The sequence below is a fragment of the Bos grunniens genome, chromosome 9 (genome assembly GCF_055505025.1).
Source record: "Bos grunniens cultivar Pamir isolate PY7600 chromosome 9, Bosgru_T2T1.0, whole genome shotgun sequence".
NCBI lineage: Eukaryota > Metazoa > Chordata > Mammalia > Artiodactyla > Bovidae > Bos > Bos grunniens.
The window spans coordinates 93,351,073-93,366,465 of record NC_141173.1 but is presented as its reverse complement, the minus strand read 5'-3'; positions in this window follow the sequence as shown (position 1 = coordinate 93,366,465).

Below are 15,393 nucleotides of genomic sequence, written 5' to 3'. Positions count from 1 at the left end.
TATATCCCCAGTTTCTGGTGCATAGTAGATCCTTGATTAATGTTTGATTGAAAGAAAGATATGGAGGAAGGAAAGAAAGAAGGAAGGGAAGGAGGGAAGAGGAGGAGAGAAAGAAGCCTATACTTGAGTTGGATCTTTAAAAATATTAACATATAATTCTAAGCCCCAAAAGACAAATGTTTTATTTTTTCTTCTAATCTAGAAAGTGATTGGGACATATTTTTAATAGCTAAAAAAAAATTTTCCTGGTGTGAAAGGAGTGGGACCTAAAGAGAATTTTTATTACAGAACCAGCTTAAAATTGTTTTTTCATGCATATAGCTATGGTTTCACAGCCAACATTCAGGCAAAGTAATTTTAAGGGCATCTAAGTGTCAGCTACCCACACTGATTTTTGTTGTTAAAGGATTAGTTGAAAAGTATAATAATTTATTTCTCCAAATATGCATATAGCTTGGGGAAAAAAAATACAGTCTATCAAGAGTATATGGAATCCACGGAGGTCTAGAATAAAGTAACATATTTCTGAACCGATTTCACTCTAACCATTATCTCACTGACTTAAGTGCTAACAGGTGCTGGCTTTGCTAAGACTTTATCCCTACAAAGTCTGAATTGGGAATATTTCATCCTCGTAAGTAATTTCTCTATGACTAACTTGCTGAATGTTAAAGATAAATATATGTTTATATACAATTATTCCTACAATTATTTTAAAACAACTTGTGGGATTGTTTTAAGAAGGAATTATACTTAAATCTTTAATCTAGATGACAGTATTATTGATCATTTAATAATTAGCTTGTATTTACTTCCATCCTTGAGTGGGGACTTTTAGACTTGATTGAAAAGAATCATTTGTGTCTTAAAATCTACCTGAAGCAGGTATCATCTCTGTTAATGGAGGATCTTTCCATATATGTGTAACAACAGCTCATTCAAAATATCTGTGGAGAAGGAATTCCAAGCTGGTTCAGTGGCTAGGACTCAGCGATCTCCCCGCTGAGGGCCTGGGTTCTATTCCTAGTCTAAGATCCCACAGGTTGTATTCCTAGTAATGGAAATAAGATCCCACAGATGTGGCAAAAATAGTGGTAAAGGTCGGGGGGGGGATCACGGGGAGGGAAGAAACAAAATATATGGGGAGAATACTGAGTAGAGTGCTTGATAAACTGTGGACGGAGGTTCGTGACATTGTACAGGAGACAGGAATCAAGACGATCCCCAAGAAAAAGAAATGCAAAGAAGCAAAATGGCTTTCTGAGGAGGCCTTAAAAATAGCTGTGAAAAGAAGGGAAGTGAAAAGCAAAGGAGAAAAGGAAAGCTATACCCATTTGGATGCAGAGTTCCAAAGAATAGCAAGGAGAGATAAGAAAGCCTTCCTCAGCAATCAATGCAAAGAAATAGAGGAAAACAATAGAATGGGAAAGACTAGAGATCTCTTCAAGAAAATTAGAGATACCAAGGGAACATTTTATGCAAAAATGGGCTCAATAAAGGACAGAAATGGTATGGACCTAACAGAAGCAGAAGATATTAAGAAGAGGTGGCAAGAATACACAGAAGAACTGTACAAAAAAGATCTTCATGACCCAGATAATCACGATGGTGTGATCACTCACCTGGAGCCAGACATCCTGGAATGTGAAGTCAAGTGGGCCTTAGGAAGCATCACTATGAACAAAGCTAGTGGAGGTGATGGGATTCCAGTTGAGCTATTTCAAATCCTAAAAGATAATTCTGTGAAAGTGTTGCACTCAATATGCCAGCAAATTTGGAAAACTCAGCAATGGCCACAGGCCTAGAAAAGGTCAGTTTTCATTCCAATGCCAAAGAATGCTCAAATTACCGCACAGTTGCACTCATCTCACACGCTGGTAAAGTAATGCTCAAAATTCTCAAAGCCAGGCTTCAGCAATACGTGAACCATAAACTTCCAGATATTCAAGCTGGTTTTAGAAAAGGCATAGGAACCAGAGATCAAATTTCCAACATCCACTGGATCATCAAAAAAGGAAGAGAGTTCCAGAAAAACATCTATTTCTGCTTTCTTGACTATGCCAAAGCCTTTGACTCTGTGGATCACAATAAACTGTGGAAAATTCTGAAAGAGATGGGAATACCAGACCACCTGACTTGCCTCTTGAGAAACCTATATGCAGGTCAGGAAGCAACAGTTAGAACCGGACATGGAATAACAGACTGGTTCCAAATAGGAAAAGGAGTACGTCAGGGCTGTATATTGTCACCCTGCTTATTTAAATTATATGCACAGTAAATTATGAGAAATGCTGGACTAGATGAAGCACAAGCTGGAATCAAGATTGCTGGGAGAAATATCAATAACCTCATATATGCAGATGACACCACCCTTATGGCATAAACATGCCATAAAGAGCCTCTTGATGAAAGTGAAAGAGGAGAGTGAAAAAGTTGGCTTAAAACTCAACATTCAGAAAACTAAGATCATGGCATCCGGTCCCATCACTTCATGGTAGATAGATGGGGAAACAGTGGCTGACTTTATTTTTCTGGGCTCCAAAATCACTGCAGATGGTGATTGCAGCCATGAAATTAAAAGACGCTTACTCCTTGGAAGGAAAGTTATGACCAACCTAGACAGCATATTAAAAAGCGGAGACATTACTTTGCCAACAAAGGTCCATCCAGTCAAGCTATTGTTTTTCCAGTGGTCATGTATGGATGTGAGAGTTGGACTGTGAAGAAAGCTGAGTGCCAAAGAATTGATGCTTTTGAACTGTGGTGTTGGAGAAGACTCTTGAGAGTCCCTTGGACTGCAAGGAGATCCAACCAGTCCATCCTAAAGGAGATCAGTCCTGGGTGTTCATTGAAAGGACTGATGTTGAAGCTGAAACTCCAATACTTTGGCCACCTGATCCTGATGCTGGGAAGGATTGACGGCAGGAGGAGAAGGGGACGTCAGAGGATGAGATGGTTGGATGGCATCACCGACTCAATGGACATGGGTTTGTGTGGGCTCCAGGAGTTGATGATGGACAGGGAGGCCTGGTGTGCTGCGGTTCATGGGGTCACAAAGAGTCAGATATGACTGAGTGATACTGAGTAAAAAAAAAAAAAAAGAAAAAATTATCTGGAGAGAACACTGAGCTGTACACTGTGTTCTAATTCTGAACCCAGTTCCTGGCTGAGGAAGTAGTAAGAGGGAAAGTGAAAGTGAAATCGCTCTGTCATGTCCAACTCTTTGTGACCCCATGGACCGTAGCCTACCAGGCTCCTCTGTCCATGGGATTTTTCAGGCAAGAACACTGGAGCAGGTTGACATTTCCTTTACCAGGAGATCTTCCCGACCCAGGGATTGAACCCGGGTCTCTGGCATTGTAGGCAGACGCTTTACCCTCTGAGCCACCAGGCAAGTCCAGTAAGAGGGAACCTGGGGGGCAAATAAATATAACTACAACATAAGGTGGTAAGGACTACAAATACTGAAACAGCTAAGAAGAGCCTTAGGAGAATAGCATGTGGACTGTGATTTCTGTCATGGCAGGAATGATACAGTCAACCACAATATTTCTTTCATAAAAGAGGTGAAAGTGAAAGTCACTCAGTCCTGTCTGACTCTTTGGGACCCCATGGACTATACAGTCCAAGGAATTCTCCAGGCCAAAATACTGGAGTAGGTAGCCTTTCCCTTCTCCAGGGGATCTTTCCAACCCAGGAATTGAACCAGAGTCTCCTGCACTGCAGGCTGATTCTTTACCAGCTGAGCTACCACAAAGTATCCCTTAGCAAATCTCCAACATGCCCCAACCTCTCACTTTGGGCCGATGGCTGTATTTCACATTCACAGAGAAAAGAGAAACAAATAGTGATTCCTTTCATCCCCCATTTCACCAACCAGTGTGCACCAACAGCTACAAAGTTGTCCCGGAGATATGCATTGGAATCTATCCCCACGCAACTTCTCAAGAACCTTGCTTCTTTGCTCTCTGGGAGCACCATCAAATCACCTTTATATTTCCTTCCCTGGCACTGTCAATCACGTCTTAAACATCTTTTAAAACAAGCTTCATCTTGTTCCCTGTCGTCCTCTAACAGTTAGAGACCATCCTGTTTTTCTTTAACTTTCCTAACAAAATTCCACAAAAGGGTCAACCAACTCACTACCTTCTCTTCCCTAGCTCCCAGTCTTTCCCATGCATTTTTATTTTGTGCTTTGTTTCCCCCACAAAATGGCCCTTATCTAGGTCACAGAGGATAACCTGCAACTTGCCAGAGTCTTATGGCTTCTCTGTGGCTCACCTGGTAAAGAATCTGCTGCAATGCGGGAGACCTGGGTTTGATCCCTGAGTTGGGAAGATCTCCTAGAGAAGGGAAAGGCTACCTATTCCAGTATCCTGGCCAGGAGAATTCCATGGACTGTATAGTCCATGGGGTCACAAAGAGTCGGAGACGACTGCGCGACATTCACTACCAGAGTCTTGCTGTGGAGGACCACTCCCTGCTCATTCAGGCTTTCTGCTCCCTTGACCCCACAGTCTCCCTCTGCTCGCTCTTCACCAGCCCCTCCATTTTATTGTCTTTTGTTGGCCTCTTCTTTGTGCCATCTCCTGAAATGTAGGAATAGCTAAGGTTGAGCATTTGCCTCTCTCATGGGTGTACATTCTAGCTCAAAGTGGTCTCCTTAAGTCCTGTGGCTTTAGATGCCATCTAACACGTTGATGACTGCATCACACCCAAGCATCCCGCTGTCTGCCAGACCCTGCTTGCTGTGTCCCTTGGCTATTCATTCACCTCTGCAATGGGCATGCAGATTATCTGCAGTCCTATAGCCACACTGGGATGGACACCTTTGTGTATGTGTCCCCTAAGCTGTTCTGTAACCTTCTCTGGGATGGGTGTTCCAGCAATAGGGTTTCTGGATCATGTGGTTTGTGTGTCTATAATGTAAGTAGTGCTAATTGTTATCCAGACTGGTACCCAGGCATCAGCAGCCCATGAGTTTTTCAATCCCAGTGGTACTCAGCCACTCAGGCTCTAATCATATGGGAGGGGGATTTTGAAGTTCAGCCACCTAAGCTGTAACCCATATTAATTAAATCAGAATCTCTGGGGTAGGGGAGGGTGATTCCAATATGCAAATAAGGCTGACAATATCTGCTTTATTTCCACATCCTCATCAACTCTTGGCTTTCTCAAGCTTTCTAATTTTAGCCTATAAAATAGATGCTAAGTGTGGTCTCATTATTATTTGGATCTGCATTTAATCTTAGGTATTTTATTATTTTCAATATAATAAACCAGTTTTCTCAATATTGTCTCCTCAACCATTTGACCTTTCCCCTTTGACTTATGATTCTCCAGATTACCAAGCTCTTTGTAAATGGAATGTGGTAACTCCATTTGCTTCACAATATCATCAAATACATAATTCTGAAAACTACTTCAGACAGGATGTATCTGTCAAAACTGTTAAAATACTGAGCACACATGGTATTTTCTGTAGATGTTTCTGTATACACTTATGTATGTTTGTATATATGCATATATGTATGGTGATATTTGAATTTGAAGATAGTGTACAGTTCAGGATTTGAGAGTCCAGATTTTGGTGTCAGACAGACCTAGATATGAACTCCAGCTTCGCCATTTACCAGCTCTCTGACCTTGGGAAAGTTACTGAATCTCTAGCTAAGCCTCAGGTTCTTTGTTGGTAGAATGAAAATAACTTAGACTATGTACATTTGTTGAGATGGTTAAATGAGAAAAGGTAGATAAAGCCGAAACACAATGTCTGACGTTATTAAACACTCAGAAAATAGTGACTTTTGTCATTACCATTCTTTGTGATCTGAAACCACTTGACCTATGGGGCGCTATATAGCTCTGGAGTTCGGAGCACTTGCTCATTCGTTGTTGGAGCAGATTGAACTTATCCTTTGAGGGAAAAGCAACATATGCATCTTTTCCAGGTATCCCTGCAGCTCATTTTGGTTGATGGTAACTTGACATTCCACACAGGTACTAATAAAAGCATAGCTTAAATTTTTACAACAGAATGACAACTGTGCAATGTGCACGTCTCCAATCTACAAACATAAGTTACTTTAGGAAAGCTAGGGTGTTAATGCTTGGAGTTCATTACAGAATCTACTGACTATATGAATATGCTCCACAAATTCCATGAGTTGATTGAAGATTCTTGATTGCTCAAGACTGTCCAACGCAGTGCTTTTTCAAACCTAGACCTGCTGTGTAGACAAGGTCTTCTGATTTTTAAAGAAGTCAGATATCTAATTTTAAAATAATGCTTAAATGTACCAAAAGATGCTAAATTGTGTGAGTAAAATAAAGCATGTCTACCGATCAGATATGACTCATAGATCGTTAATTTTCCACCTTTGCTGTGTTCTCTAGACCCACCTCAGTACTACCAGCTTACCAGGAAGAATTGGACTTTGGAATTTTAGCTCCTATTGAATGGCATCTTAAATCACATCTTCCTGTATGTCCTGGGCTAAATTCCATGTTCAGTGGAACTCAATATTCTCGTTGTAACTGTACCTACCATGTTTTTTTCTAACTTTGTATTTTCTATTGGAGTATAGCTGATTAGCACTGTTGTGATAGTTTTAGGTAGACAGTAAAGGGACTCAGCCATACATATACATGTATCCATTCTTCCCCAAACTCCCCTCCCATCCAGGTTACACATAATATTGAGCAGAGCTCCCTCTACTATACAGTAGAATCTTGTTGGTTATTGGTTTTTGTTGTTATTGTACCTACTATGTTTTATTATAGTATCTATCATATGAGTTGTCTTCTCACTAATCAAAGGGTTCTTTAAGGACAAGGACTGCATTTGGATCTCAGCAACCTGACAACAAGGGGCTTCCCTTGTGGCTCAGCTGGTAAAGAATCTGCCTGCAACGAGGGAGACCTGGGTTCGATCCCTGGGTTGGGAAGATCCCCTAGAGGAGGGAAAGGCTACCCACTCCAGTATTCTGGCCTGGAGAATTCCATGGACTGTATAGTCCTTGGGGTCCCAAAGAGTCAGACACAACTGAGTGACTTTTGCTTCCATTTTCACTTTCTTAATCTGACAACACCTGACATATTTTAAAATTTAAAAATTTTGGTGAGATGAATGAATGATTAAGCCTATAAAGATCCCCCATGTTCTTTCAAGAGTTACATAGAAAATGTTCATTCACAAAACTTGTCAACGTCTTCTGCAAAATAGTTATCAAAGAAACTAACAACTTAGTTTCTTGAATATGTATTGAGTTCACATAAAAGGTCACATTGAGAATTCTTAAAAAACAATTCCTAATTCAGTAAGTCCCTTATATATGAGCTTTCACGTTGCAAACTTTGAAAGATGCTAACGTGCATTTCATCAACACCAGGCATGAGTGAAGTTGCAGCTGGCCCTCCATCCCCTTTGCTGACAGTCTCTCAGCTCTACTATCTCCTCCCTCTTCTCCATATCCAGGCAGTAACTTTTCTTTCCTGTTCACTTGATGCCAGTAGCCCCTATATACCAGCTGTTGTATGGCACTACTGTATTTTCCAAGGTGCTGTACTATAAGATTAAAACTCTTCTCTTTATTTTTGTGTCGTTTGTTATGTATCATTTGTGTGAAAAATATTATAAGCCTATCACAGTACAGTACTATATAGCTGATCGTGTTACTTGGGTCCCTAGGCTAACTTTGTTGGACTTTCGAACAAATTGAACTTACATATGCACTCTTTTTTGAATGTAGGGGACTTACTCTAGTTTTAGGTTAAGAGAAAATTTTACTTTTCATGTTTTCCCTTTTCTCCATCACCTACCTTAAAACCATTCTTTCCTTGGCTGCCAGTAAGCCCAGAGCGGTATTTAGCCCTCAACTGTAATAATTAACTCATGGCTGAAAGTAGACCTTTCCTTATCCTTCTTTTTTCTCCAGCTTTTTCCATTTTGTTGTCCCATTTTCATGCTTGTTAGCTGTGTCACTAAAGTAAAATATTTTGGGGAAATAGGCAACATAGAAATCATTAGAAAACAATTATGAAATAAAATATACAGTGATTTTGCTTTAGGACAAATACGCTCTAGAGGCTTCATCAATTTGGCAATTAGCAGGCAACAGGTTTTAGCTCCCATTTGCCACCTGTTCAGTAGGCTTAACTTTGTGCTCTTGAACACTGATAGCAACTGTGATTCAAATGAAGGGCTTGGTTTCTATTGTAAAAGTGAGCTAGGCACTTGGGGTTGTGGGATGAATGAAAAGAGTGTAGTATAAGGACCCTGGCATCATGGAGTCTACCATCTCGTTAAAAAAAAAAATACACACAAAACAATTAATAATCAATCATGGTTGACATATTATTTCTTAAGGCTGCTGTAACAAAAAGCCACAGACAATAGAAATGTGTTCTCTCACAGGTCCGGAGGCCAAAAGTCTAAAGCCAACGTGTCTGTAGGGTCATGTGCCGGGGTCCAGCCCCGGCTGATCCAGGGTATTCGAAGCGGGGACAGCGTCGGTGAGGGTCAGGATACAATAGCTTCAGTTAGATATTAATTAAAGATATAAAGAGTAATAGAATAAGGATAGCTCAGTAGGAAACTTCAATGGAGAAAAGAGGCTGAGTGGCTTGGTTTACGCGGGAGACCAATAAAACTTCAAGACAAGAAGTTTGCACCACTTACGTAGGCCACAGGCGTCCTTCCATTCTCCTGAAGGAGAGGAGACACTGAGGCCTCCCCGGTCGGATCTTAGAAGCCCAGGCATAATTAGTAAGCATGGTGGGTTCCGCGCTCCAGATGGAGACTCAGCCAGAGTGAAAGAGAGAGAGACATGGGGAGACCAGGATTTCGAGAAACTGATCCCCATTCTTTATTTTCCAGAGTCTGTTTTTATACACTGAGATGTTATACAAAAGTCACGAGGGGACAGCAGTCCTGACTTTTATTAAAGTCAGGTGCTTCACACAAATGTATACAGAGGTCTTAGGGGTGTTACATCATCTTCTGGCCAGGGGGGCCTGCTGACAATTTATGACCCTCTTCTTGTGACAGTGGTCAGAACACTTTTTTCTCCAAGGGTGATTATTCTTAAAACAGACGGCACCCAAATAAAGTTACATTCCTATAGGGTGAGGGTGTAGTGGGTTTTAGTTAAGGAAAGAATTTACTTAGCCTAAGGTCTAACGCAATTAATATCAAAGGTTAATACTTATTTCTTCTATATACTCATTAACGTGTGTAAGGGCAGGGGATGTGGAGACTTAGCAACAAACATTGGCTCAACAAATGAAAAACCCTTCACCAATACAATTTCTAATCAGCCCATTATACTTATACTAATAGTTTTCTAACTTTTCTAAGGAACCTGTTTTTAGAAGGTTTAAAGCATCTCGTGCCCCTCACGGTTGGGAGGCTGTGAGCGATCACATGTGGCCAGACAAGCCTGTCAGGCAGGCCAGAGAACCTTCAGAGGAGTTTGTAGGTTAAAATACTCTTGTCACACCCAGGAGTTTTTATTAACTGGAGGTCTAAGTTAACTCCTTCTCCAAAAGAGGTGGTGGGGGACAGCCGCCCATAAAGTCAGAGGTGTAGGTGAGAGCACAAAGTAGTAAAGTAGGCAGGCTCTGGTTATGGGGGTAGATGCTCGAGGATTTCCAGGGGGACTCCTGAGGCTCAATCCTGCCTTTGCGTATGTCGAGCCTCCTTCCTCATGACCTTTGCCACGGGCGGAGTACCTCACTCTGGCCCCCAACATTCATGCTCTCTGAAGTTTCTAGGGAAGCATTGGTTCCCTGCCTTATTCTTAGCTTCATGCTTGTCCAGAAATCCTTGACATCCCTTGGTGTATTGGCTCATCACTATAATTTCTGCCTTCATCATCATGTGGGAGTCTCTCTGTGTCTCTCTATATGTCTGTTTCTTCTCTTCTTATGAAGACCACAGTCATATCGGATTAAGGGCCTTCCTATTTCAGTAGGACTTGATCTTTCCTTATATATTAATTACATCACCAGAGACTATTTCCAAATAAGCTCACATTCCCAGTTACCAGCAGTTAGAATGTTAACATATCTTTTGGGGGGCACAATTCAACTCACATGGTTGGCATACAAATAAGCACTAAGAAGTATAGAGCAGATGATTGGAAATGTCCTTGAAGAGAAAAGCTGAGCCTTAGCGAGGAACCCTTCTAATTGGTTTGCATCTCAGCATTGCTCTGGGAGCTGGCTGCACTGCTGAAAGCTCTGAGATATTTGTTCTCCGTGTGTCTTTTTTCCCACTAAGTACACTTTCCTGTTATCCTGCTTGCTCACCCTACTGCATCCTTCGATACAAGCTGACTCCCCCAGATATCATTCTGTTTGGGGAGCAATCTCATTTCAGCCCTTGGCATTCTTGGCGTCCTGTGCATGTTGGGTTTTTATCAGTTTTGTGCAATGAGAAATTTCTAAGGCACTTTTTACAGGAAGGCCTTCCTTTTCTCATGTTCTTATCACTTACTGCTATTGCAAGCTTGTGTGATAGACTTTGCCAGTCTTAAATTTATAGGGTTCTCTGAAATAAAGAAAAAAATGTACACACCTGACTTTTTTGCCACTGACAGCACATGTGCAAATATACAGGGGCCATCAAATTATGTTCACAACTATCAGCCTCACTGCAGTTTATATGGATTTGAAAGAGGACTTTATTTCTTTTTCCTAATTTCTTTTTTAAGTAGTCTTTGCTAGTTTTCCTTCAGGGATAAAATGTTCTTTTTCTTTTTATAAGGATATATCGTCATAATCTCCATTCTCTTGTCTGGTCAAGTAGAAAAGCCTTAGAATATGCTTCATGCCTTCCCATTTGAAAATTCTCTCACTTTTCTTCCTCAAATGAAAATAATGAAACTAGAGCATTATTAACTAATCGCTATTTGGTGGCTAAACCACTTTTTAGCTACTTTTAATTATAAGAACATTGCTAGAATATATGTTTTTGTAAGACATAGTCACAGTTGTCATCAGTGGACTTTTTGGAGTGTTAGTTGTGTGATGTTTCACTAGACAATAATTGAGCAAATTATGACAAATGGGATTTTTACAGAAAATACCAGCTACTGAAGTTACAAGCTTATGACCTAAAGTATATTTGAGATTAGTAAAGCAGGAAAGATACTTACCTTATTAGATAGAAACCAGATGTTGGAATATGCAGAATTAAATAATTTCAGTTCCTATATTTAAGTCCTCAGTTCCACCTTGAATCATGAATCGATTTGACCAGTTCCTCATTCCCTCATTCACAAATGCTCAACTGCCTCTGGACCCATTTAATTCCTGCCAACACTATTCCCTGGAGAAGGAAACGGCATCCCACTCCTGAATTCTTGCCCGAAAGATTCCATAGACTGAGGAGCCTGGTGGGCGACAGTCCACGGCATAGCAGAGAGTCAGACATGACGGAGCAGCTAAGTGCAAACACAATAGTATTCCCAAAGGGATGTTAAAACATCACCACCGTATGTACTCTTAATAATTTATAGTCTTCTCTTGATGAGGGTAAAATAGAAGGGTGAAAAAACTGGCCTAAAACTCAACATTCAAAAAACTAAGATCACGGCATCTGTCCCCATCACTTCATGGTAAATAGATGGGGAAAAAGAGGAAGCAGTGACAGATTTTATTTTTTTTAGGTTCCAAAATCACTGTGGATGATGACTGCAGCTATGAAATGAAGACACCTTCTCCTTAAGAAGAAAAGCCATGACAAACCTAGACAGAGTATTAAAAAGCAGAGACATCACTTTGCTGACAAAGGTCAGTGTAGTCAAAACTATGGATTTTCCACTAGTCATGTACAGATGTGAGAGACCACAAAGAAAGCTGAATACTGAAGAACGAATGCTTTTGAACTGTGGTGCTAGAGAAGACTCGAGAGTCACGTGGACTGTAAGGAGATCGGATCAGTCAATCCTAAAGGAAAACAACCCTGAATACTCATTGAAAGGACTGATGTGAAAGCTGAAGCTCCTATACTTTGGGCACCTGATGCAAAGAGCCAGTTCATTCAAAAAGACTCTGATGCTGGGAAAGATTGGGCAAGAGAAGGGGGCATCAGAGGATGAGATGGTTGGGTGGCATCACCGACTCAATGGACATGAGTTTGAGCAAGCTCCAGGAGATGGTGAAGGACAGGGAAGCCTGGTGCACTGCAGTCCATGGGATTTCGAAGAGTCAGACGTGACTTAGGGACTGAACCACAACAGTCATCGACATCCTTCATTCACTTTGCTTGATGCTGACATGCAAACATCAAGCTCTGCCCAGACATTGGGATTTAAATGCAGGACTTGTTCTACTCTGCTTTGCCTTCTCCACCAACTGTCATCCTATTTCTTCCCTACTTGGCAATCTTCCCAAGTTATCTGTTAATTCTCACATCAGGTAAGACCCATGGTACTGAAGACCCTCCAACATTTCATCTTTACAACATTCACATCTCCCTCCATTCTTCAGCACTGAGAAGCCCCATTCCTTCATTGCAACCCCAAAGCTATCTGGATAAATGGTCTCCTTCATCCTTACTGACACCTCTCTTAGAATTTACCTCCTCTACATCTACATTTAATACCAGATTATTTAGCACTATGTTCATCTCATTGTCATTTCAAATTCATTGTGTACTTTACTCTCCTAAACAGACAATATCTTTGAAATAAGGATCTTGTCATATAACTCCTCTATTTTGTGCATTTAAATCCATATCTTAATGATCAATAATTGATATTTCTTAATTTCCTCAACCTTGGCTCCCCAATGAAGGCAGATACCACATAAGAGTAATACATTTAACTGCAAGCCATATTCTTGTGATGATTCTAGATTAATATTAACATTCTAGTCTCTAAAATTCTGATGGAAGTAACTTTGAAAATACTAAATATTAGTATGTTTTGAGTCCATTTTTAAAGTATCACTTAAGAAAGAGAAAATTATAGATGTGGGTGCCATCCATAGGATTTTTGTGTGTGACAATTTTATATAGAAGAGAATTGTTGTCTTTGCTCTTCCTATCTTATCTGACTGAACATCTTCTTTAATCATTAATCTTTACGAGACTGTATTTACAGTTGGTCCAGGAAACCCTGGGTTCTGCATATTTTCTGTGTTCTTCATGCATTGTTTATCAAACTCTCCCATTTGGGACTTGCAGCATTTTATTGAGGCAAGAAATTGAGATCTCTGCTCTGTTGATGCATTTGAGGGGTAGTGTGGAAAATGCTTTTAAAGGGGAGTGACCTTAACTAGTTAGAAGTTCTTTGGGCACCAAAGGGGAAAAAAAAAGTTAATTCCTCGCCAGAGCTTCATTAAATGTACACTTTGTAAGAAAGGCTAATAAAAGTATGGTGATCCCATTAGTTTCAGGGAATTCTATGCTGCAATGCTTCAGACAGAGCTGTTGGTCCTGCTTTATCAGTAAAGCATCTTAGATGCCCAGTTAAATGGGACTTCTTTCTTGGGCTCTAACTGATGCTTTAGGGATTTCAGGACATTAGCCAATGGCTGACTGGCTTTATGGGATTTATGCACCACTGCAGCCTCAAAATCAAGTTTCATCCTCTGAATGTGTGGAAGGACTCTAATAAATTAAAGTTTCCTCTTTCCCAGGTACCTCCAGTCTTGAGTATTTCAGTCTTCAGATATTAACTTCTGAAACACCAACTTATGAAGATTCATTTGCAAGGAAAGCAAAGCCATGTCCTGATGCTCTAAGGTGGTCTCAGAAAGTTCCCTTTAATATTTGTTTGGCTTTTAAGATTTTATTTTCCAGTCAAAGTCTGGTTTATATACAGTGAGATGCATTTATGAACTAGTTTGATGAATGCCCACCCACCTGTCACAATTTAAAATTTAGAAAGTCTCCTCTTTACCTTTCCCAGTTCAAGCCACCGCTGCCCCCTCCCCTGCTTGCCCTCTTTTCTCTTTGATCCTTAGCACAGAGAGGTGTCAGGTTTCAGAAGAATACCTGTGGGCTCAGATGATTCATTTAGCCAGGTTGATGTCAAAATACCTCAGCAAATAAATTTACCAAGAAACCTTTCCAAACACACACTATATGTTTATCTGCATTTTTGAGAATGACATACCGCAGATCTGACATCCACCTACACGTATATCTACCTGGCTTCCTTATACTAACAGCCAGATAAATGAGTATGCAGATAAGCACTGCTTCTTATTTATCATATTACCTTGAAGAAGTTGAACATGTGATAGTTCAGCTTCAGATTTATATTTCCAACAGCCGTATGCCGCAAGAACCAATTTTTAAATGTCAACAAACTATGGCATTTAAGATTCTAGTTTTTAACCTACACTGTGAGTGTACTTGTCTCATACATGGTGTCATCAAGATAGCTTTTCTGTTCAAAAGTCCAGTTGCTTATATGGCTCATGATTACACACTTTAAACATCAAAGTCTGTATATATTTAAATATAAAATATCATATATGTTGAAGGGCTTAAAGTGGGCATGATATTTAGCGAAGGGCTTATACAAAGGCAACAGAAGAATAAGCTTTTTAAAAGACACCTTCATTGTGGTTAAAAAGACAAAGGAGGTGGGAGCCAACCCCATGCCTGGATCCCTGCAGTGCGCAGGAAATCAAAAGAAATAAAATGAACAGCGCTGAGCCACTGCACCACGAACAGTGGTCATGGGAGGTGTCTTCAAATATTTGAAAGACTGTCGTGTGAAACAGGAGTTAATTAGATTTACTCTGTTAACTCCACAGGACAGAATGAAGAACAATAAAAAGAAGTACTAGGGCAGATGAAGTTTTTTGCTTCCATCTTGAACATTTAAAATTCTTTATAAAAGGGTTGGATTGTACTGCTTTGCTAAATAGGAAACTCCCAGTTTCTAGAAATGTTTAATCAGAGTCAGGGTGACCTCTACCCAGAATCATAAAGATAGAATTGTTGCTCTCGTGCAAAGATTTACTTATGTGACCTCATAAATTCATCCCAATTCCAAGTGACTCCTTAAACGATGAGAGAGTATATTCTCTTCCAAATAAGTTTGTTTATTTTTCCAATTCTCTGATGGTTGAGAAAGAATTTTACTCATTTCTGGCTGTCCTCTGTATTCCCTCAAATAGAAAAAAAAAAAAAGGAATTTCAGAACAGCTCTTCAGTATTTTCTGTGATATGATTACCTCAGGCAGTGTTACAAGTATAATTAAAATTCTGTTTGCATTCCTTGAAATACAGATAAGCATTTCAGGGTGTGATCATTCTGAAACATCAGATTCGGGTAGTTATCCAGTCGAGGCTGGTAACACTCTGAGTTATTCTGAAGCCATGATTTTGAGATGAAGACTAATTCCCTGTAATCATTGTTATACTTTAGG